Source organism: Elaeis guineensis, chromosome 7 (assembly GCF_000442705.2).
Source record: "Elaeis guineensis isolate ETL-2024a chromosome 7, EG11, whole genome shotgun sequence".
Taxonomy (NCBI): Eukaryota; Viridiplantae; Streptophyta; class Magnoliopsida; order Arecales; family Arecaceae; genus Elaeis; species Elaeis guineensis.
The window spans coordinates 87,961,066-87,986,046 of record NC_025999.2 but is presented as its reverse complement, the minus strand read 5'-3'; positions in this window follow the sequence as shown (position 1 = coordinate 87,986,046).

The window sequence follows — 24,981 nt, the reverse complement described above, 5'->3', positions numbered from 1 at the left end:
TCATAATCTCCAATAGATATAACTCAAATCTTTTATCTCAATTTCAAAATGACAAATCAAGATTGCACCAAAATAAATATTCTACAATCTCAAATAACATCAATTTCTTCAATTAACAATAGATTTATTATAAGTTTATATGTGTCCTAAAATCTCAAATAGATATAAATAAGATTCTTTATTTTGATCCAAAGATAGCAACCTCAACCACGATGGTAGAAAATCTTTCGATCAACTTATATATGAAATTTTTGAATGGAAGTTTTACATATACCATATAGTCTTCAATAGACATAAATAAAATCTATCATTTGGATGCAAAGATGGTAATTAAAATTGTTAATGATTCCACCTAGATGAAAACACCATGATCTCAAAACAAAATCAATTTCTTTCATTAGAAATAGATTTATTTGCAATATTTCCAACTATACATTCCTCCTAATATGCCAGTTCATATATGATTCATATACCATATTCAATTTTAAAAAGTATTCTAATCAGATATCACATAAGATCTTTCTTTTTTTTAGTCCAAATCATGAGTAACTTTAAAGAATGAACATTTGCCTTGCCACTAAGTAATCAACTTTAAAGCTAGGAGCAATATCATCGTATTACTCATATATCAATTTTGAGCTTACAATTTTAATTAATAATTAATGATCAAGTTAATAATCACAATATATAATAAAATTTCATAATCAATCCTCTCATCATTACTTTTGATCAAAGTGCAAATAATCATAATATAATCCACAAATTGCCAATCATAAATCAAACTCTCTATATGCCATAATCCCTTTTGATCCTTTCAAACATAACTACAATATAAAATCTTAAGGATATCTTGCATTACAATCATCATAGATCTATACCCAAATATCTCTAATGTCTACCCACATATACTCATCTTATATTTAATTTTACATATCTTAATTTATACATTTGTGTCTAATACTATGTAAATTATCATATATCTGTTTCGAGATCGTGAGCCAGAGGTTGCGACAACCGCTGCATATTCATGAAGAACTCTTTCTATAAGCATGCAAGAGATCTCATCATGATATCATAGACAGACAACAGAATATATTTAAATGATTGATATCCAAATCTTAACTCAAATAACTGAATCAAAGCTCAATGTCAACAAAAAAAATAAATATTTATTAAAGTCAACATTAAATAATTCTTGCATCAGCTCTAATAAACTCTAAATCAAATAAAATAGACTAATTCTTTCTCTAATCACACTCCTAATAAAAATTCTGCATCAAGCTAATTTTTTGAATTCATTAAAAAATAAAAAACTCACCATGAGCTGAATAGTTCAATAAATAATATATATTTTAAACTAAATAAATCAAGCAACAATTTATATACATCAGTTTATTGAAATAAGACATTAAATATGATCAGTTCAAAAATTTAAATCTTGATGTATCATACTATCAAATATTCATATATAGAATTTTTAATTCATCCTAAAGATAACTTATGTTCATAATCTCAGTTCCATCAAATTCTCAAGTTCTTCTTATCAACCATGAACTATGACCATATTTTCTTGTGATAAGGTCATAATACTGCATATCTTGCGGTGAGCAAAATCTTTCAGAACACTGATCTCGCTGGCTACATGTCGTTGGTCTCGCTGGCTATATGTCGCTAGTCTCACTGGCAAATAGTTCTTAGAATAAATCAATTGTCAATATATTAGCCCCCATTAACAGGTTCCTTTATATAGTTCAGATTATCTTGAATCAAAATTTTTTTCATAATTCATATTTCTTATTCTAGTTTGATAAGAATACTCATAATCATACGGTATCAAAATTAATCAAGTATAATATATAATAAGATCTTTAAATTATACTTCATCATAATATTTCAAAATAAGATATTTTTAATAATAAAATATCATTCATTAAATTGATACATCATTTTACAAATCAAATCAAAAAATATATTTTATAAATTATTGATAAATCTAAAAAAAATATAGTATTACTTATCTAATACACATTCCAATAGATCCATATATTCTATAAATTTTTTTCAAAATCTTCAATTCATGGATTATATCACAATATCCCATTATCGAACATTTACAACCCTATACAAGATCAATTTTAATAATTAAAAAGGATACGAATAATTAAGAAAGATAGAATTGATGGATAGTTGTATCTAATGATCTAGATTAGTCCGATCATCTAATTTCATCCGATCGAGATTTAATTAAAAAATAGATAATTCAAAGTCTATCTATTAGATCAACTCGGATTCAAAATAACAGGATTAAGAATCCTTCATTAAGTTCACAAATCAAGTAGAGAGAAAAAGTTATAAGAGCAAAATTAATAAGATATAACAAAATTGATCAGATGATATAGCCCAATATCTAGATCGATCTAATTAAGATGATCTAATCAAGTTATGATTAACCAGTATATAGATGATTCAAAATAAAATCATGGATGATCAACTCTAATAGTGGTTGCTGGCATACTGTCTAGCAACTATGGATCAGAATCTTTTCATCAAAATCAATCAAACTCATTGATATAAAGTTCTTTACTAGATTAGTCTTAGAGATAAACTTCTAGAAAAAAAAAATCAATGAAAAAAAATAATCTAAAGAGAAAAAATTTTAGAGAGAAAAAATAGAAAGAAAAAGTAGAGATAGAAGGTAGGGTGAGAAAGAGAGGAAAGAGAGAGAATTTTTTTTTTTAATTTTTCTTTTCTTTTCTTCCCTTCTTCTTTGTTCTTCCCTACAGAATAGGGGACCTCGAGGTCCTCATTTGTTTTCCCCGATCGGAGGCCACGACCGACATGGCAAGGGTTGGGAGCAACCGAGGTGATTGGAGTGCAAGCAGAGGACCACAGATCGGTGGTCGACGGTGGTGACTATTGTCGAAAAAATCAAGATCGAAATACGATGAAACTTCAGGGTAAAAATAGGAGAAATCAATCCAAACCCCTTTTTGACAAAATCTGGTGATTACCCGCTGGAGTCTCAATACCCATGGGCTAAGAAAGATGAGAAGAAGGATAGGAAGAGATTCTTACCCTTTTTCTGATGAACTTTGGTCTTGGTTCTGGCGGGCACGATGAAAATCCCAAAAATAGAAGAGGAAGTCGGGCTTCCTTCTGGCGATGAATGGTGATCGGAGAGGTTGGGTTTGAAAGGGAGGCTTGGTCTCCTTTTTAAAGAGGGCTAGGGGAGAAGTCTAAGTCCTCTCCGGCTTCTATCTCCATCAGAGATCACATGAAAGGGGACTCCTATCGGGAGTCCAATTCCTTCCATACAGCACGTGCTTTGCCCAATTTTTTTTAAATTTTTTTGAAAGCTTTAATATCCATGCTAAATGTCTTTTGGATTGTCCTCTGGTGGCTGGGGGCTGCAAAGGTATTACATCCTTTCTATACTAGGGTTCCAAATCTAATCTCCAATAACAAGCACTACGATTAACCTATACTCATTTCTAAAGTAGCCCATGTTGCAATTCTCCAAGTTTGTATGGACCATAGACTAGTTTCATTTTGATGCCATTTATAATGATTTAGGATCTTATCGAAAGAATAAGCTGAAAAATTCTATTTGGAGTCTTTGGCGTTATAAAGCACCAAGGTCCCCCAATCATATAACCATGTGAGACGAAATATATGCCCACCTAGATCCTCATATACTCCTCCAATTTAATCCCAACATCCTTGTAAAGCTAGGGCAAACTCTCCAATTTAAGCCGAGGCATCGTCACATGGTTAGAGGTAGAAATCCAATCACAATTACACCATATCAACTCATGGTCAACCCAAAAGGATGCTTGCTGTAGTGCCCCCTTAAACAAAGGCTATAGGTGGATCCACTCTAATTCCATTTACAGTAATCTAGGGGCCCATCTAGAAAGACTATCCAAAAGATATTTTTTGGATCTCATAGCCTTGTATAAATATATAAAATATTTTTAGTATATAACTGATATGGGACTAAATACATACCTATATAGGTTCCCACAAATCTTTACAAAAGCACCACAATTGAATTTTGAGATTTAATAGAGCATGGTGGAAATATGCAAAAAGTGTATTATTGAGGAGAATTGGATATACACTTTGAAGACTCTGGAATTATGTAGAAAAAGAATAAAAATGAAACAAAAATCTATAATTAGTGCCTTGATAAGTCGGCAACTAATAGATTTGATATACATAAAAATAAAAAATTTCTACAAATAGTAATCTTTATTTATTATGAAAATCAATGTTAGGCCGCCCATAAATGGGCGTAAGGTATTGCTTTGTAAACCAAAAACCATGCATGGCCTTCTATGCATGTAAACAACTCTTCTATTCCTATAAAAACCATTCATTTTTGCACTTGCCTGCCATACATTTATTTAACTATTCACCACTGTATCTACATGGTGCATTCCAATCCTATATATTTGAACTCTTTCACATCACCTAAATATCACCATCCAAAATCAATTATCCAAATCCTCTCTTAAAACCTCAGTCTGTCACTAAAAATGAACTCATAATATATCATGAACTTCCAAGATAGTTTGAATTTTAATCTATCGGCTTTATAGCTGCCATGCACAACTCATGTGCAATTGTTGTGTTGATAGTTCTTTTTTGGCTAGTTGTCAATAGTTCTCTAGTACCTGATCAAACCTTCTTATTGTTGGATTTTAGGTATTTTACATATAGATTTCAAAATAATTTTGAAAATAAGCAGTAGAAGACAGGATTAAATCAGATTCAATTCTACGCATGCATAGATCTAAATTAAATATCTATAGATCTAGTTCATATGATGATAAATAAGACATAAAATATTTGATTTTAGAGAATAAAAATTAATTTATGATCAGATCACATACCTGAATCATAGAACTCCTCGAATCTGTGGATGCCTTCAAATTCTGATGTAGCCGCGTACGTATCTGACCTCTACGGATATCCATACGAGGCCTGATCTGATCGAAGATTATTTGTTCTCTCTGGGATGCTAGCTCCTTTATAGATAATGCTTATTTGATAGTTGAACAGGATCTCCTTCAATCTTTAAGATATAATCTCAAAAAAGAAAAAGATAAGGTGTAGGAGGAAGAAGACTTGGAGAGGAGAGAACCTTTCTCTCTCTCTCTTAAATTTTCCATGCCCTCAAAGAGAACCCATGCTCAAAAGGAGGTTTTCAAATGCCTTTTCACATCCCAAAGCCTCTCTATTTAAATAGGAGGCATCCAAGGGTGATAAGGCTAGAGTTTGTGTAAGACTAGGTATGATAGGATCAAATCCAGTCAAACTAGGACTCCATCTTTGATCCAATCAAAATCAGATATTATCTGATTTGATTCTTATCCAAAAGAGGGGATAAGAGAGGGTGCATGGGGCTTTAGGCGTGGTCCATGGCTGGCGCAAAATCTAATGTGGCATCCCCTTTGTAGGTGTAAACACAGGTGACTCCCGTGGAGAGAGAATCTTAGTCCAACTAGGATTCCTTTTAGGTGTAGATTTAAATCTAATTTAAATGTATTTTAATCCTAACCAACTTAGGATTGGATAGCACCTTAATCAAACTAATTCTTATTCCAATTGGAACTCAATTAAATCTGAATTGAATCCTAATCTAATTAGAAAATTGATTTAATTAAGTACTAGTCAAAGTAAGAATTATTCTCCTTATGCAATTAGATTATCTCATAATCCAATTAAGCTTAATTTAATCAAATTTAAATCAATATAAAATTAAATTAAATTTAATTAGATCTGATTTAAACCCCATACTCAATCAGATTGAGCCAGACAGCAATCCAATTATCAATTGATCCTCCTACAATTCACTAACACTTAGTGAATCTTTCAATTACAACTTTTACATTAGATTAATTATTAATCAAATTGATAATTAAATCTTACTATGATTTATAATCATAATTCAACCATCTGATCAATCAAAAAATCTCTTTTGTGTATAACCCTATAGGTTCTAATTCTGTTTGATAGTGAGATATATCATAATCTCCATCATAGTATCATTGAAATTCTTTTCAATAGTTAGAATACTTTTAACTCATATCTATCAAGAATCATCGATCAGAATAATCTTATTGAGTTCTCATAATTTTCTAATGACTTTAGCAGTATGTGGTGGTAATCCAATAGACTAGAAAGTAGAACTTCTAGATATAGTTATCGTGTGATTTAGTTTCTCTATCGTGAGTTCCGACAAGATGGAGATTATAAAAACTCATCAAACCTCTTTATCTGTCATATAAAAGATTCGATTAGCTCAAGTCCAGATGTGATACTCATAGAAACTCTTTTCCATCAATCATCTTATTGTGGCCACAGACTTATGGACTTAGCTTCTCAAATCTCATAGGACTACTCATTATCTACTAAGATTGATAGATCCTATCTAAATATGCATCCTACTCCTACAGTAAATCTCTTGCAACCAACATCCACTATAAGGATCCATATTACTAGGGACCATATTTATGTGTAATCAAACTACAGCAACCTTATTGTGAGTAGCTAAGACACCACAGATCAAGGAACCATTCACACTACTATAACATCGAGAAGATTACTGATGAGTGAATAGACATCCATGTGATCTCTCTATAGTCATGCTCAGTACTGATATTCTCTAACAACCACCTACACTCTCGCTCAGTATCTCTACACCGTAGACTTGAGACTTATCAACCTGAAGAAAGTAATCCGTGCGTTGATCTAACCAGATCAGTCACCGTCTCCATGATGATCCATCGAACGAAAGTAATTTAAGAATTAATTACCAATGATATATATCTCAAATTCTCAACTTTTGAGAATATATGGCAATATCCTATTAACTTTTTGGATGATTCTTGGATACATAATACAAAAATGGATAGAAATTATTTATTTTAATAGTTTAAGTACAAATATATATCTTAGAATTATTATAATATGTCTGCCATATTGGCTTCTAGGACATAAATCTAACACTTACAACCCAATATTTCTTCCTAAAATTTACAATATATTACATCAATACAATGATGGCAAGCATTACTCTAATAATAGCACAAAACCAGTATCTTTCTGACAAATTTAGCTTTTGGCATGCACAATATGTGTGGTGCCATATGATGGATACATACAGGCCCTACATCCTTCCAAAAGTGAACACAACCTCCCAATTCCCTTTTAAACCATATTATACAACTCTAGGTCTCTAGCAATACTTTATTACTCATGTGAGCTAGCTTATGGTGTCACACATTTGTGCTCTCCATATTGATGTCACTAGAGGATTTGACTACTGCACTCCCTGTAACTATGACAATGATCAATTAAAAGATCTTTTAGTTGTCCTCACTCATTGTCAAATCAATGGAACCTCTTTTTTCCCATTTTTAACTCAACCTCTTGCCACCAATCTATCAAAGTTTTCATCATTCCATTGGATATCCTCATTTATACCATTCCTACTCAAATATAATTTTGGTGGGTTCTTTCCCGTCAACTAGTCTCACCATGCATCACAAGCAGTATTAGAGGTAAATAACAGTCAATAGTGTTATATAGCATGATTTTAGGAATCACATATCAACCTATAATAATTTTTTTATTAACATGATTCCATAATTTTTTTCTTTGTTCGTAAGATTGTATATCATTTTTTTTGTTAGTATGATTTTATATCAGTTGTTATTATTTTTTTTTTATGGAATCTGTACACTAGTATAAATAACCTTTGAAATGTATTGAATGAAATTGAAACAAAGATAATAAGACTTTCTCTCTCTCTTATTTTTTTCTTCTTTCATAAATAATTTTAACATACTATCAGAGCCACAGATAACCTAATATGCCAATGAGTCATCTCTTTCATCTTTGCTATGACTATCGTTGTCAACCTATCAATCTCTGTTTTCCTACAGATCGTTTGTTCTCTATTGTATCTGTAGATCGTCTATTTTTCAATAGATTAAGTCCTAAAATCTTTATTTTTAGATGAATCCATATCTTTTCTTCATCATCTTTTCTCTCTTTGGGTAGTTTTCTGCCTCTGCTCTTTTTCCATCCAGTTTGAAATATTTTTTTTTTTGGATATTTTTTCTACCTTTGGCTCATTCATTGTTCAATTTAAGATCTTTTTCTTTTTTTATAGTATTTTTATCTACGAGGATCATCAATCTTCAACCGTCTTCTATTTAAGCACCAGTCTTCTCTACTATGACATTTTTGTCTATGAGAATCATCGGCCTTCGATCATCTTTGAGCATCATTCTTCTCTTCTATGATATTTTTGTCAATGAGGATCATCGACTTTCCACTGTCTTGTCTTTGAGTGTCAGTCTTCTCTTCTACGTTATTTTTGTTTACGAGAAAAATAATAATTTTCAAATTTAAGTTGGTACATACAACACTATCTTGAGTTTAATGGAGAGTGTTAGCATAATTTTAGGGCTCACATATTAATATGTATTAATTTTCTCATTAATGTGATCTCATAGTTTTTTTTTTTGTTACTATGACTCTATATTATTTTTCTTTGTTAGTATAATTCTATATCAATTGTTATTATTTTTCTTTTATGAAATCTATTTACTAATATAAATAACCTCTGAAATGTATTGAATAAAATTGGAATAGAGATAATAAAGCTTTCTTTTCTCTCTCTCTTATTTTTCTTCTCCCATAAATAATTTTAACAAATAGGGTCCATGTGAATTCATGCATAAATTATATGAGTAGAAAAAGGTCGAGGAGCCCAAAAGGAGGTCCAAGCAAAATGATATTCCCAGTGCATAAGAGGATCTAACATGGCTTGAATTGCTTAAATTGATTTAATGCCATATCATGTTGATATTATCAAACATAACTTTTCTAGTGCTAATAAATGAGAATGCATTGCAAACAAAAGTGGGCTTCTTAAGATTGACACCAAGGTTAGGAACCAAAAGAAAGCTTTCATATCATTCTTTTATGAAAAGGCTTCACAACAGTTTTCCTTCAGTAAGTTAGGCGTAAAAAAAAATCCATTCAGTTATGCATCAGAATGTCTTTCCAATGCAGTTCTCAAAAAAAAAAAAAAAAAAAAAAAAAAAAAAAAAAAAGAAAAAAGAAAAGCTCTTCTCGAAGCATCAAGAATCACATTAATTAAAGTACGAATGATGATGGCAATGTTATCCCACTTATTGAAGGTTCTCTTGCTGGAAGTTAGGGACAGTTGCTTATTGAAAAATATGACTAGTTTCAGTGCTATTTCTTGTCTTACAAAATAAAAAAAAGATTATCTCTTAAGCCAGGAGTCCTTTATATAAGACAGAAAGGGTCTTTATTATATCTTTTTCTGTTTTCTCATTCTGATTAAGTCTGACTAATCCTAGTAGCGAGGTTCTCAAAACCTATATGATACATCTTGTAATCCTCTCTTAATACACAGTCAATTAGTGAATTTCTTGCCAACTAGCCTCAGTTGTCTCATCCCCCCTCAATTGGGTGAGTTCCAGGGTTTAAACACCAGCATTGGCATCCACCATATTTCACAAAAATATTTAGTGAATTTCTGTGTCTTTCATGGTGATGCCATGCAGATATGTGATAAATGCTACAACTTGTTGGAAACTTGGTGAGAGCCCTTGCTTCTTCAATGCAAAACCTGAAGAAGACTGACAATAAAAGTTAGAGATTCGTAGACACACAAAGGCATAATTTATTCCAAGTATCAATACCTTGGATAATAAACCTTATAATTCCTTGCAGGGTTCCATTAACCTTATTTAATTTTTTCTCACTCTGTTACTTTCAATAAAATTTTGCTGTACGTTTTGGCCCTTGCTGTAAAACAGCTTTGCCTGCTACTACCAATATAATATAAGTTTAGATTCAGCCAAGGTAAGATCATTATGGATCTAACTCCATTAAATCGATCACCCACGCTGCACTATGTGGAATCCATTTGGCCATCTATTTTGGGCTGACAAGAGTTAAATTGGCGGGTTGTGTTAAATCTCCTATAAAATATTCGCTAAAAATTATTATTGAACTTATCAGTGCATCTACAGATTTTTGTCTTAGAATTGCCATCTACTTCAAGAATTACCTAAAAGAAATGGATGACCCCACAAAAAGTTTGCATGGCACCACCATGGACTTGATGGCACTACGAAAGATCAACTATACCACGGAAGCAGGCTTTTGTGATAAAGAAAGGTTGTGAATATAGGACTTAGGGTGCCTACAGACATGTAATAAACTAAGATTATAAGTATAGTGCTCAGGTGCCAAAAGAACTCTGCAAGTCCATAGCTCGGAGCGGATAAGATGATTGAAATATGATTTTGTTATTAGTCTAATATTTTTAAAACAAAAAAAAGCATGCTAAGAAGAAAATTAGAAGAAAAAAATTTAAGATAACTAGCAGCTTTACCATGCCACTGAAGGTCTTCACCAACATCTGAAATCAACCAAGATTTTCAAAGATTATTTCTGACTACTTGGAATCTATTAGCTCATCATTGAATTATTCACGGAAACAACTAGGGCTATTTTCGAATCCATCAACAAACATGAAAGATCTACCATGCAGAGGAAAATACTGAATTTCCACTTAATAGACGAATTTTCATGTAATTTGAGCACAATTAGAGGATATTCATAGTGTAGACTTCGTCTTTAAAGTTTTCACTATGTCTGATATGAGTACAATAAAAGGGTATTATACTAAAGGGTTCCTCTTCAAACCCTTGGGAATAGTTCATATAAAATCATTATGTCTAAGTCTACTACTATGACTTAATAATAATGATGAGAAAAATAAACAAATATATTTTTTCCATGACTGAAAGGACTTCTTAGCTGATCTATATTAATTTAAAACAGAAAAAACAATAGATTCTGAAGTAGCATAAATTTGTTACTAGGTCAAACTAGCCATGAAATAGCAAAATTATAATCATCAGCCAGTTTGTTCATAACTTTTGGCACTATAACTCTTAAAACAATCTTGGCCATGTCTTCCTCATTTGGACTCCAATTCATATGATTTAAGATGTGTTGGAAAGCTCTAAGCCATACTTGATATGACGGAAGTATTCTCAAAACAAATTTCTTTATATATTTCATTAAAGCTTCAAGTTGCTGTTAGGTGGATACATTTTCTCATAATTAACACCGCAAAATTTAAGCTCATCAAATATCACCACATGTTCCATCACCAACAACATGGTTGTTCCAATATGTTCCAAGCCCCAGGCACGGACCTTCAAGTTATTTATTTCTTTTTTTTTACATATCTCTTGATCCTACGAAAACTTTTCTTTAAGCTTGAACAGTACATTTTTGCTTTTATCGTCCGCTCAAGGCCTCTTTTTTTTTTCAAACATTAACCGAGGGCGGCTCATACCAACATGTCTTAGGAATGAATCATGAGATATGCATCTCTCCATTCCACGTCAAAAGCATCTAACATTTTGCTTTTGCTACAAGACAGGATCTGACAATTTAAAATATAGATTACAACTACCATGTTTAAGTGATTGCTCTTTAAAGCATAAGTTGTGTTGAAGATAAGCATAGGTTTACATCTTTTGAAGGGTTTTTATCACAAGCTGAAAATTTATAATAACAAGCTCTCTTTGCACAACTTGAGGCCCTACTTCATTTGACCAATATCTCGATGCATGCAAGTGTTAGGATTTGATGTCTCGAGATTCGATCCATATTGAGTCCACAGCGAGGTCCGCGACGATGAATGGAGTCCAACGAACCCAAGAACACCTTAAACGAAATTCGGATGAAGGAGACACGCTCGATTGAATATGGCACAAAATTCGAAGCGATGGAGACCGGCGATGGGCCGGCAAAGCAATGGTGGCATGCCATGCGCGGCTCGAGTGCGAGCGTGCGCCCGTAGGCGGACGCGCGGAGTGTGGCCCAGCCTGGCGCGCGGGTGCGGGCGCGGCCTAGGCCCATGCGCACGTGCGCACGGGATCAGGCACTCGGATATCCCGATCCATGGTGGACTGAGTGGTGTATGGGCCAGCGCATGGATTGAGAAGTCATTTCCCATCGATTTCTTGCGGTCCACCATGGACTGGATGATGTTTCTTCTCCGTTTCTCACAGTCTACGGGTTATTCCGTGGACCGATGCACAATCGGATGGCTTAGGAAGTTCGTGGTCATGATCGGACGGCTGTGAGCCATCCTTGAGAGAATAGATGCATGATTTGACATGATCGAACACAATCCAACAGTCAGTTTTGATCTGAGCATGATCGGATGGCTGAGAAGCTTCACAGGTCCCATCATGAGTGTGATTCCGATACTGCCAGGGTTTTAAGCCTTTAAAAGGCCTTATTCATAGAACGAAGGGTGTGGTGTGCGGCTTTGTTCGGCAGAGAACCAAGGGAACAGAAACATAACACCGATAAAAGCAAGAGCAGGAGCTTCAGGAAGATTGTTGGACAGCGGACAGCAGTCGCTTCAGGAGTTCAGGGGGTCTTTCTAGAGAGAGTTTTTATGAGGGAGGGCTTCCTGTGAGGAAGATATTAGGTGTACAAGGTTAAGGGTGTGATCTCCTCTTATAATTTTTTCTTTTTCTCATAGTGAAGTTTACATACCTCGTGGAGGCGAGCCTTTTTTTGGCTGATCCACATATTTGATTATTTCTATTTTATTTCTTCTTTTTTCTACTGCGACGTGTGGTATCAAAAAGATCCTGAAAGGTGGTGTCCTGGCCAGACATTCCCAACAAGTGATATCAGAGCGAGGCGAACCAGGACGCAGATTGCAGCAGTGGTGAGCAAGATTGAAGATGGAGAAGATAGGATCAATCAAGATGGAGATCAACAAGATAGAAAGATCAATTTCTCCTTGTGGCAGACAAGGGTGAAGGATGTGCTTATCCACCAAGGGTTGATCACTGTTCTCTTATGCGAGGAGAAGCCAACCACTATAGAGGTGCAGGATTGGAGGCGGCTCCAGATGCAGATGGTGAGTACCATCTGCATGTACCTAGTGGATGAAGTGGTGATTCATGTGCTTGGCGAGACTTCTCCGACGATGCTATGATCGAAACTCGATGAGTTGTGCATGGAAAGTCTCTCACCAACATCTTTTTTCTCTGGAGGCAGTTCTACCAGCTGTGGATGACTGAGGGACAAAGCCTGCAGGAGCATCTCAGCCACTTTCAGAAGATCCTCACCGACCTCCTCAGCATTGGCGATAAAGTTGAGAAGACCAATGTGCTAGTCTTGCTAACGTCGCTTTCTCTTCATACGAGTCCTTGATGACTGCTCTTCTAGTGAAGAGCACCATCAAGATGGACGAGGTCACACAGTGATTCTATAGAATGAGGTCCTCAGGAAGAAGAACTCAGCTTCAAGCTTAGGTGGCGGCAGCTCAGTTTTGATGATTTCTGAAGGAGCATGAGGCGGTAGACGGAGTGACAGGAGATCGCGATGAGGGTGGTCCAAATTCAGATCGAGGGACTTGAGCAAAACCAGATGCTACCGATGTGACGAGTTGGGACATATAGTCAGATATTGCTATCAACTCAAAGATCGGACGAGGACTACTGCAGTGACGGCCAGTAGCGATTCAGAGGATGATGCCCTGGAGATATCTGACGAGATATCTACTTCTTTCAACAATGAATTTTAGATTCTGCATGCACCTATCATGTATGTTGCAGAGAGGAGCAGTTCGACTCTCTAAAGAACAGTGAGGGCATTGTTTATCTGTCGAATGGATCGAGTTGTGTGATCAGAGGTATGATACAGTCAACTGGAGGACATATGATGGTGTAGTGAGAAGATTGAGGGAGGTCCGATATATATCCAATTTTAGATGAAATCTTATCTCACTGAGCAGACAGAATTCAAGAGGCTACAGGATGGTAGCTGGTGAAGAATTCTGAAGGTGTTGCCTGATGATAGGATTGTTCTGGAAGAAAGAAGAGGATGAGAGAACATTACTATCTGACAGAGAGCCTAGTGCGAGGTAGAGCTTCAGGAGCCAAGAGAAGCCCAGAGCGAGGTAGAGCTCCAGGTGGAGGTGGATCGGGCACGAGACGCGAGATTCGAGAGGATGAGAGATGATATCGCAAGATAAAATTCTTATTATCGTAGGATAATACTCCAAGCAGGTCTCACAGCATACAACGGAGATGGGATCGAGCAGCCTGGCTTGACTTCCATGTTTGTCCATCCAAGATCAATAGGCGATTGTCCCAGGGCATGGGGGTGAGAAGATCCAGAAATTCTCAGAGTTAGAAAGAGACCAAATGTAGAGCCGACATGGAGATTGTTAAGATTTGATGTCTTAAGATTTGGACCATATTGAGTCATAGTGAGGTCCGTGATGATGAACGGAGTCCAATGAGTCTAAGATCATCTCAATGGAGTCTAGATGAAGGAGATACGCTCGATTGAAGATAGCACAAATTCGGAGCGATGGAAGCCGGCGGCAAGCTGGCGGAGCAATGGTGGCGTGGCTCTGTCGGCCCTACCCACATGACAGCGCGTGGCCCAGTGTGCGGACACGTGCGTGCGAGCGCGGAGTGCGGCTCAGTCCAGGCATACGGGCGCAGGCGCTGTCCAAGCCCACACGCACACGTGGGATCAAGTGCTCGGATATCCCGATCCACGATGGATCGGACGGTGCATGGGCTGGCACATGGATCGAGAAGCCATTTTTCATCGGTTTCTCACAGTCCACCATGGATCGGAAGATGTTTCTTCTCTATTTCTTGCGGTCTACAATTATTCTGTGGACCGATGCACGATCAGAAGGCTTAGGAAGTTTGCGGTTGCGATCAGACGGTTGTGAGCCATCCTTGGGAGAATAGACGTGTGATCTGGCATGATAAGATGCAATGCAATGGCCAGTTTCTGATCTGAGGCACATTGGATGGTCGAGAAGCTTCACAGGTCCTATCATGAGTGTGATTCCGATGCAGCCTGGGTTTTAAGCCTTTAAAAGGCCTGTTCACAGAACGAAGGGTGTGGTGTGCGGCTTTGTTTGGCAGAGAACCCAGGAAATAGAAGTGCAGCATCGACAGAAGTAGGAGTAGGGGCTTCAGGCAGACTGTTGGATAGCAGACAGCATTCGCTTCAGGGGTTCAGGGATATCTTTTTAGAGAGTTTTTATGAGGGAGAGCTTCCTGTGAGGAAGAGATTCGGTATACGAGGGTTGAGAGTGTGATCTCCTCTTATAATTTTTTTTCTTTTCTCATAGTAAGCTTACATGCTCGTGGAGATGAGTCCTTTTTTGGCTAATCCACGTATTTGATTGTTTCTATTTTATTTTTTTTCTCTTCTTGCTGCGATGTGCGATATCAAAAAGATCCTGAAAGATGTGTCCTGACTAAATATCCCCAACAGCAAGAGCCATAGAAGTTTTATTATTGAAGAGAAAGATGTAGTCTCTAATCCCATCTTTTCCAAAATTTACCATTAGATTCACCACCGTGCGCCTTTTCAATATTAAATTCTCATTGTGAGCACTTAAGAATGCAAACAAAAATATCCTTTAATATGAAGCCATTTTATGATAAAAATTTTTGATACGGACCTTTGTTGTATTAACTCCCTTATTAAATTTTATATGCGTGGATTGTGTGTGCACGTTTGTGTGTGTGTAATCATCTTAGTAAAGTTCCATCAGCAACATAATGTCTATAAATTTTCCTTTCTCAAAAATAAAAAAATATAGTTCAATATTTTCACTAAAATGTTTTGCTTGTTGGATTTGGGCTCGATTGAGAAAGTATAATCTTAAAAAAAATATTTTAGCATTTGTTGCGGCAATCCCCTATCGTCTGTCGTCGGTGAAGAGACTTATAAAATAAAATCCTTACATATCAAAATTATATCCGACGGAGACCTCCGATGCTTAATCACGGAGAGTTGGTGAACAGTAGATAATGAATAATTGAAATGCAGATATTATTTCAGAATTTTCTCCTCCCGTGCTGTTCATTTATCTTCTTTTTATAAATGATTCTGATGTAACCGTCGAGCAAGTGGTCTCACTTTTTATGACGTTAGATTATCGGGCCATGATCATGGATTTAATGGGTTGTTTATGCCCACTAATGACCATGACACGTAGTCAATAACCGTTTATAATGGTTAAATATGTTGAGGAGATAAGCCGACTATATATCGATAATAGTGGTAAGTCGGTAGTCCTGAGACCCAAATAACCATCGGTCGGTAACTCTGATATGCTGATGATCTGTGGTCGGAGGTTAATCGAGTTGTCTATTATTGGTTGATAATAACTGATTGTCAATCGGTAAACTGATTGTTAGTCGGAGTAATGTGTTCTCGGAGCCAATGTGGAGTCGGAGTCGGAGGTCGGTTGAATGGTCCCAACAGTTGCCCCCCACTCTTAAGTTCAAGGTGATCCGATGTGTACATTATCACGTAGTCTGTCATATTGGACGAAAAGAGTCGTCACGTGTCGTCTCGAGCCCCAACTCGACTACTGATGATAATGACTTTTCGGAGTATGAGAGATCTCCGACTATTTTGTTGTTTCGATAGCTGTGAAATCATTATGGAGCCGTCATTTCAGAAAGATAATTTGGTACCAAATGATTTGATTCTGACTAGTAGATCTTGGCCACGTGTCCAAATACCATTGGGTCAAACTTTTCATACGAATAACGGTGAGGTGGCACGATCAAGAGTAGGTGCATCGAATCATCCGATCAATGATCGATCTGGATGTTGCCACATGTTGTCATCTGATGAGATTCAGATTTGATCGAATTTATCCGAACCGTAGAGAGATCCTATATATATGGAGTTGCTTTCAGCTGGACTTTTACTTTGCATTTGTTACTATCCTCTGTAGCGGAAGGTTCTGCCGAAAAGCTGCCCCAGTGCTAGGAGCTCCAGGGTATGCCTTTTCTGCTTTAGATCAAGTTTTCTTGTCTTTCTTTTCTCTAGCTTTTCATTTTTGATGGCCAGTAGAAGAGTTTCTTCTTCTCGAGATAGTCAGTCGGAGAATCCGTCCAACGAATCACCATCGGATCCAAAAATGGAGGCTTCTTCTTTATCCGGGTCCAATGTTGAACGGCTCCGGAAGCAGTATCGTATTCCGAAGCAGTATCAGCTCTTTGCTTCTGACACGGATGGTCGGATTAACTCTCCTTCTTCGGATTAGATCTATTTTATGTCGAAAAACTTCAGGCCGATCTTCGATTTTCGATTTCGGAGTTTGTCCGAAATCTTCTTCACTATTACAGTCTTTGTCCTGCTTAGCTGGCTCCAAACTCTGTCGGCTGATCATCAGTTTTGCTTTGTTATGTCAGCTCATACCGACTGAGCATCGTCCTTCTCTATTTCAAACTTTTTTTATCCTTCATCTTCATCCTAAGCCAAGGATTGGGGTTCTTTAATCCGAAAAAAGATCTTTCTTTCATCACCAATCTTCTATCGTCTATTCATGGATGGAAGAATCAATTTTTTTTATTTTTTTTTCTTTTTTTCTTGGGCTTTCCTTCGTGCTAGGGTGATCCAAGGACCGGCCCCAATGAGAATAGTCGGGTGGAGGTCGATGATCGAGAAGATTTTCACCGACTGAAAGACATGACAGTTCCACTGCAACGAGAGCTGATGACCGAACAAGCTCTCTACGATGCCGGTCTTAATTCGATCATCTCCTTGGGTATAGCATAGTTGACCACTTTCATTTTATTTTTTTTACTTTTGTTTGTTTTTGGACTGTACTGATTTTTTTATTTGATTGTAGCTATGCATTCGAGGTCACGAGTGTCGGTTGTCGATATTCGCCAGCACGCTATCAAGAAGAAGGCAGCATCTGAAGTTGGATCCTCCCGACCATCGAAAAAAGGTGGGTAGTTACTCCATCTGCACCGACGAGGGAGTCCGACATTCTATCGGAGTCGATTACCGAGCCAGTTTTGGTGTTGTCGACCCCGACAATGCTCCCTGAGGTGCCTTCTGCTGAAGATATGGCGGCAGGAGGAGACGGAGTTGCAACAGTACCATCGGTAGCTCCATCAACAGAAGTTCGGATCGATGTGGAAGTCGTGGCTGAATCAAAACAGTCTACGGCTGCACTAGTCGTTCGACAGTGGAGCATTTTCGAGCGTAGTCAAGCTCTGACTTTCCTGCATTTTCAAGCGTAGGGCTGCCGATAGGAGATCGAGGGAAGGCACCGACGACTTCGACAGACAATGGATCGTCGGTGGGCCATCCCATTCTTTTTGACATCAGAATTTCTGAGGGTGAGTCGGCCTTGGCTAATCCGGCATTGGCCAAGCGGCTCATCCAAACTACTCTTCTCTCGACTGATCGAGAGAACAGGAAGGATCAGACAGTAGCCAAGATATTTTCTTCCTTTTATCCGATGTTACTTGGCGTAAGTTTTTCAATACCTCTTTTTCTTTTTTTTTTGTCTGACTTAATTTATCTTCTGTTTTCAGTGGGCGCACAATATGCATGATCTGAAAGTCGGCTATCAGAAGATTGCCGTCTTCCATTTATCATGGATGGATAAGGTGGAGGTCTCACTGCTGAAAAGAATACCGTCATCGAGTAACTTCAGGAGACGACTGAACGGGAGAAGAATCTTCAGGAGAAGATCTCCGAATGATGGTTGAACTTCAATCCTCCAAGGTCGAACTTGAGTCGGCTCGTCAGAGTGTCTCATCCCTCGAGTCGCAAATAAGGAGCAAGAAGCACTCCATCCATCGGCTACGAAAAGAGAGGGATGGGTGTATTGATGAACTTGAAGCCGAACGTAGAAGGCATCGAGCCATCCTGAAAAGGTTGACATTGGCCGATGCTGAGTCGGCCTCCGCGAGAGCTGACACGGATTGGCAAAAGCTGAAGCAGAGTCAGCATGGAAAGCTCTGAACCAAACCATCGAGAACTTACAGAACTCGAAAGAGTTCCAGAAAGAAATCCTCAAAGATGAGTTCGCCTTTTACTGCATCATATATGAGGACGGTCAAGATGCAGTCAGAAAGTTGTATCTAAATCTCAACTTGAACAGCATCATTCCTCCTGCCCCGGAAGATGAAGCTGCTAAAGAAGGGACTGCACCGACTGAAGATGAAGCACTGACTACATCAGAAGCTATTCCAGTCACCGAAGCTGCGCTGGAGCAAGGAGATGAAGGCAACAACTGGTTATCGATGTAACATTTTACTTTCTTTTTATAATTAAAAATTTTTGTAATTGGACTTTGATCCAATTTTATAATTTTTTTTTCAATGAAGAAAATTTTTCTAAGTGCAGATTCTTTTTTCCTTATGTATACTTTCATTATCGTAGAATTATAGTCGGATAGCTGAATATCGATCGATAATCGAACATTCGGTAGTAATTATAGAATCATCTGTTAGTCAAATATTAATTGACATAATTACTTTTTAGGTATTAGGATAAATGGTAATAAGTTGAATATCCTTCGACCGACCATGATCGAGTCAGTATGCCTAGTTATCTGATAAACGATGGCAAGTCGAATATCCTTCGACTGACCGTAGTCAAATCGACATAGTTTCAATTCGACCTGGATCGTATTGGTATAGTATTTCGCTTAGTTAACACTAAGTCAACATAAATAGTCGTTCGACTAGAGTTGTTTTTATAGTGGAAAGTTGAAATATAGTTGATATCGAGATACAGTTGGTATGTCAGTTTTTACAGTAAAAATTGAGATATAGTCGATGTGTCAGTTTTTACAGTGAAAAATAAAATATAGTCGATAGAAATTGACCGTCATCTATCGGTCTATTATCACTTTGTAGTTAGTCGAAATTTTTGTGATTCTGAAATTCAATACTTCATTCTGAGAACTGTACACATGAACAACTTTATTGATAATACATTTTTAATTTATCAGTATTTCACATTCGTGGAATAGTTATTCCTTCAAAGATTTTCAACTGATATGTGCCTGTCTAAGTATCTCGATTATTCTATAAGGTCCTTCCCAATTCGGAGATAATTTTTTCTGATCCAAAGGTTTTAAAACTTCTGCTTTTCTTAGGATCAGGTCTCCTGGACGGAAGACCTTCGGCTTAACTTTTGAATTATAATACCGGATCACTCTTTGCCGACATACTCCCATTCGAACTTGCGCTTGCTGTCGGACTTTTGAAAGTAAGTCTAGATCGGTTCTTCGATATTCTGAATTGCTCGGTTCACTGTATTGCTCCATTTTTGCTGATGGTAATCCGATGTCAAGTGAGATCATCGCTTCAGTTCCATAAGTAGATTGAATAACGATTCTCCCGTTGGTATATGGGAGTCATTCAATATGCCCATAAAATCGAATATAGCTCTTCCACCCAAAGCCCTTAGCTTCATTCAGTTTGATTTTGAGTTCATACAAGATTGTTTGGTTTGTCACTTTTACTTCACCATTGGATTGTGGATGACCGACTAATGTGAGTTTGTGCTTAATGTAAAATTCATACAGAACTCTTTGAAATTTTGATTGTCAATTGTCAATCATTGTCAATGATGATGGTGTATGGTAGACCGAATCTGCATATGATTGATTTTTGAATGAAGACTTTCATCTTACTTTCAGTGATTTGTGTCAGATGTTCGACTTCTATCCATTTGATGAAGTAATCAATGGCGACCATTATGAACTCTCTCTACCAGATGCTAGAGGAAAAGGGCCAAATATGTCAATTTTTTATTGTGCGAAGGGCCATGGTGCAACCATTGATGTCAACTGACTGACCAGTTGGTGTTGTACATTTGTATATTTCTGACATGATTTTCACCGTCGACAAGTTCAGCTGTATTTTTCTTCATGGTGGGTCAGTAATATTTTTATCGTAAGATCTTGTAAGCCAAAGATTTTCTCTCAAGTGATTTTCACAAATTTCTTCATGAACTTCTCTGAGTGCATAGTCGGCATCTGTCGATCCCAAACACTTCAGTAAAGAAAAGAGAACGACCTCTTATATAGTTGATCATTCATCAAAATATATTGCGAGGCTATCCATTGAGTCGTTTGGCTTCTAAGAAATCACAGGTAGAGTTCCATCAGTCAAATACTGGATAATCGGATTCATCCAGTTTGGTTCATCATTAATCTGTACACTTCTTCGACTTTATCAATACTCTGCTGTTCAAGACATTCGATGAATGTTCGACCCAATGAGTTGAAAGAAGTGGTTGCGAGCTATGAAAGTACGTCGGCTCGAATATTTTTTATTTTTGGGATGTGAAAGATCTTAAAGTATTTTAAAGTCAACGTAAAATCTTTCACCTTCTGAAGATACCTCATCATAACAGGGTCTCAGACTTCAAACTCGCCCTTACCTGTCCAGTAATCAACTGTGAGTCAGTAAAGACCTTCAGACTGTCAATGTCAAGCTCTTTGATAATTTTTAAGCCAGATAAAAGTGCTTCATATTCGACTTGATTATTCGTAGCTTTAAAGTTAAATCAAAGGATATATTCAGTTATAATTCTTTCAAAATTGGTGAGAATGAGACCAGCTTCACTATCCTGTACATTAGATGCTCCATCAATATGTAGCACCATACCGATGTTAAATCGAGCTCGAAAGTTGTAGCTTCCTTTATTTTGTCATTAGCTTCATTCTCAGATTATTATCAGATATTGTACACTCAACGATGAAGTCGGCCAAAACTTGTGCTTCATCGATGGGCATGGATGATATTGGATATCAAACTCGTCAAGCTTTATTGTCCACTTTACTATTCGACCTAAGGTATCAGATCAGTATAAAATTATCTTCAATGGCTGATCTATCAAGATGATAATAGGATATGCTTGAAAATATGGATAAAGCCACTGTGATGATATGATTAGAGCGTAGATCATCTTCTCTGCTCTTGAATATCTTACTTCGACATTGTGAAGCACCTTGCTAGTATAGTAGATTGGTCATTGAATTCGATTTTCATCCTTTTAGACAAGCACCGAACTAACCACCTCCATTGATATCATCAAATAGAGATACAAAGTTTCTCTGACCTTTGATTTTGTAAACAGTGATGGAGATGTCAAATATCTTTTTAGGTCTTCGAAGGATTGTCGACACTCATCTGACCATATGAAGTCGTTTGATTGTCTCAAGATCTTGAAGAAGGACAAGCATCTTTCTACCAACTTTGATATGAATCGACTGAGTGCAACGATCCTTCCATTAAGTTGTTGTATCTCTTTCTTGAAGCTTGGATGTTTCATATTGATGATAGCTTTTATTTTCTCGAGATTAACTTTGATTCTCCGTTGTGACATGAGAAATTTGAGAAATTTTTCAGAAGTTACTCTGAATGCATACCTAGTCAGATTCAGTATCATCTGATGTCGTCAAAGTGTGCTGAAGGTTTCTTCGAGATTTTGAATATGATCAGCAGTTTGAAAATTTTTCATCAGTATATCATCCACATAAACTTCTATATTTTGCCTGATCTGTGCTTTGAAGATTTTGTTAACTAGCCACTGATATGTGGCTCTGATATTTTTTAGACCGAAAGGCATTACTTTATAACAATAGATGTCTTTGTCGATTATAAAGACTGTATACTCTTCTTCTTCGGATGCCATCTGAATCTGATTATAGCCTGTAAAAATATCCATGAAGCATGAAGCTTAAGAGTCGGTGTGCCGAAGTGGCACCAACTAGTTGATCAATCTTCAACAAGGAGAAACTGTCCTTTGGACAAGCTTTATTCAGATTCGTATAGTCGATGTAGATTCTTCATTTTTCATTGATCTTTCTCGCCATCACTACATTGGCGAGCCAATCGGATAAGTAGATTCTCTGATGAAGCCAACTGTGAGTAGCTCGTTGACTTCTTCATCGATGACCTTCTGTCTTTCAGAAGTAAAAGATTTTTCTTTTATCTTACCGGCTTAATCTTTGAATCAATATTTAGTCAGTGGGTTGTTACTTCCAATGGAATACCTGGCATATCAGTAGTTGACCAAGCAAAAATGTCGATGCTTGCTCTGAGTAGATTTATTAATTGCTGCCGCTTTGGATCAGACAGTTACGATCCAACTTAGACCATCTTCTTAGGATCTTTTTTTAGTGGAACGAAAATCAGTTGTTCGGCTGGTTCACCCCTCTCTTTATTTTCTCTTTGATCCAATTTATTGATGGACAAAGAGATTTCAGATTGATTATTTTGTGCGAAAACTAAGAAGCAGCATCGGGTAAGTTGTTGATCTCCACGCATCTCTCCGACTTTATTTTTTATCGAGAATCGGACTAGTAGATGATAAGTCGAGACTACTGCTCTCAGAGCATTAAGTTTAGATTGTTCGAGTATGGCATTATAAGCCGAAGAAACTTGGACAACCATGAATATCATGAGAACAGTACTCTGTTGTGATTCAGTTTCTTCGGTTAATGAGAGAGTGATTTTTTCTTTCACAGTAACTGCATCTCCAGTAAAGCCGATTAATAGCATCAAGAATGTCCTGAGTCGATCAGTCATAGTTGCATTCGGAAGAAAGTCGAGTAAAACAAAAATCCATCGAGCTTCTATTATCCACTAAAATTTTTTTTACATCATAATTTGCTATCGTTGCGAGACGACGACAGCATCATCATGAAAAGTTAATATTTTTCGAACATCTTTCGAAAAGATAATTACATTGTTGAGTCATCATTTTTTTTGCTGACTCTTCTTCAGAAGTTGCCCCTCAGTTCTTCTATCATCCGGAGATCATATTGATTACTCCCCTATTGGTCGATTGTTGAGTCTCCTCAGTTTGTGGCTGAGGTTGTTGGTCGGTGGGAGGTTAAGTCAAACGATCTCATCGAAATTCTCGAGGTAGCTCGTTGAATCAGGACCTCTATTTCGTCCTTGAGTTGGATACACTGTTCGGTATCGTGATCGTGATCACGATGGAACCAACAGTACTTTTTCCTATCTCGGCTCCGATGGTGTTTTCATTGGTGGGGGTGTCGTAAGTACTTCTTTCCTTCGATCTCCATCAGATCTGCGCATGGAAGCAGGAAGAGTATGAGAATCATATCTGCCATAGTTATTCGGCTTCGGACTCCATTGTCGAGGTGAAACTCGCTTATTGATAGTCGGCCTACTTGATTCGACTGGAGCTTTACTTTTCTTTTGTTTCTTCTTTTAACCTTTTTTGTCTGTCTGGCATCAGTCAGAAGCAGCTTCATCCATGCGAATGTATTTATACACACACTCTAGAAGTTTAGCATAGGTCGAGGGAGAGCCTTATCTAGAGAGTAGGTGAATCTCGATCCCCTCAGACCCCTCTTCATAGTCGATATGGCCATATCTTTATTAAGATTTCTAACCTCAAGTGTGGCTGCATTAAAATGAGCCACAAAGTTTCTCAATATCTCTGTCTCACCTTGGTTGATGGAGAAGAGACTGTCTGATATCGTGACGGTCTTCGGCTAGTGCTGAAGTAGGTCATGAAAGAATGCTCTAGCTGCTCGAAAGAGTTAATGCTTCCCAATTGAATTCCAAAATATCAGGTTCGAGCAGCCTTCTGAAGTGTTGCCGGAAAGCCAATGCATAAGAGGGCGTTAGTTGCCCTCTGAATCATTATGAGAGCCTTATAGCTCTCCAAGTGGTCGATCGAATCAGTGGAGCTATCGTATGACTCCATCTGTAGCATCTTGAATCAAGAAAAAATTAGTTCATCCAGGATGCGTTGAGAGAGAGGCTGGATAGTACGAAAGTGGTAGTCATTGAAAGACTTCCGACTTCCACCTGAAGTCGAGCAAGCTAGCGATCAATCTCCCTGAACTTATGTTCGTAGTCGTCAAGCCACCATTGTTGAAAACTCCCAGAATGGAACCCCCTGAAGAGCTCGAAGAGGGAGAAACAAAAGGTGTCCGCAGCCATTTTTCCTTCTTGATACTATATGCACGAGGAGAGGAAGAACGTCGCGAATGATGAGTGGCACGATGGAAGTGCCGAGAATGTGATTGTTCAT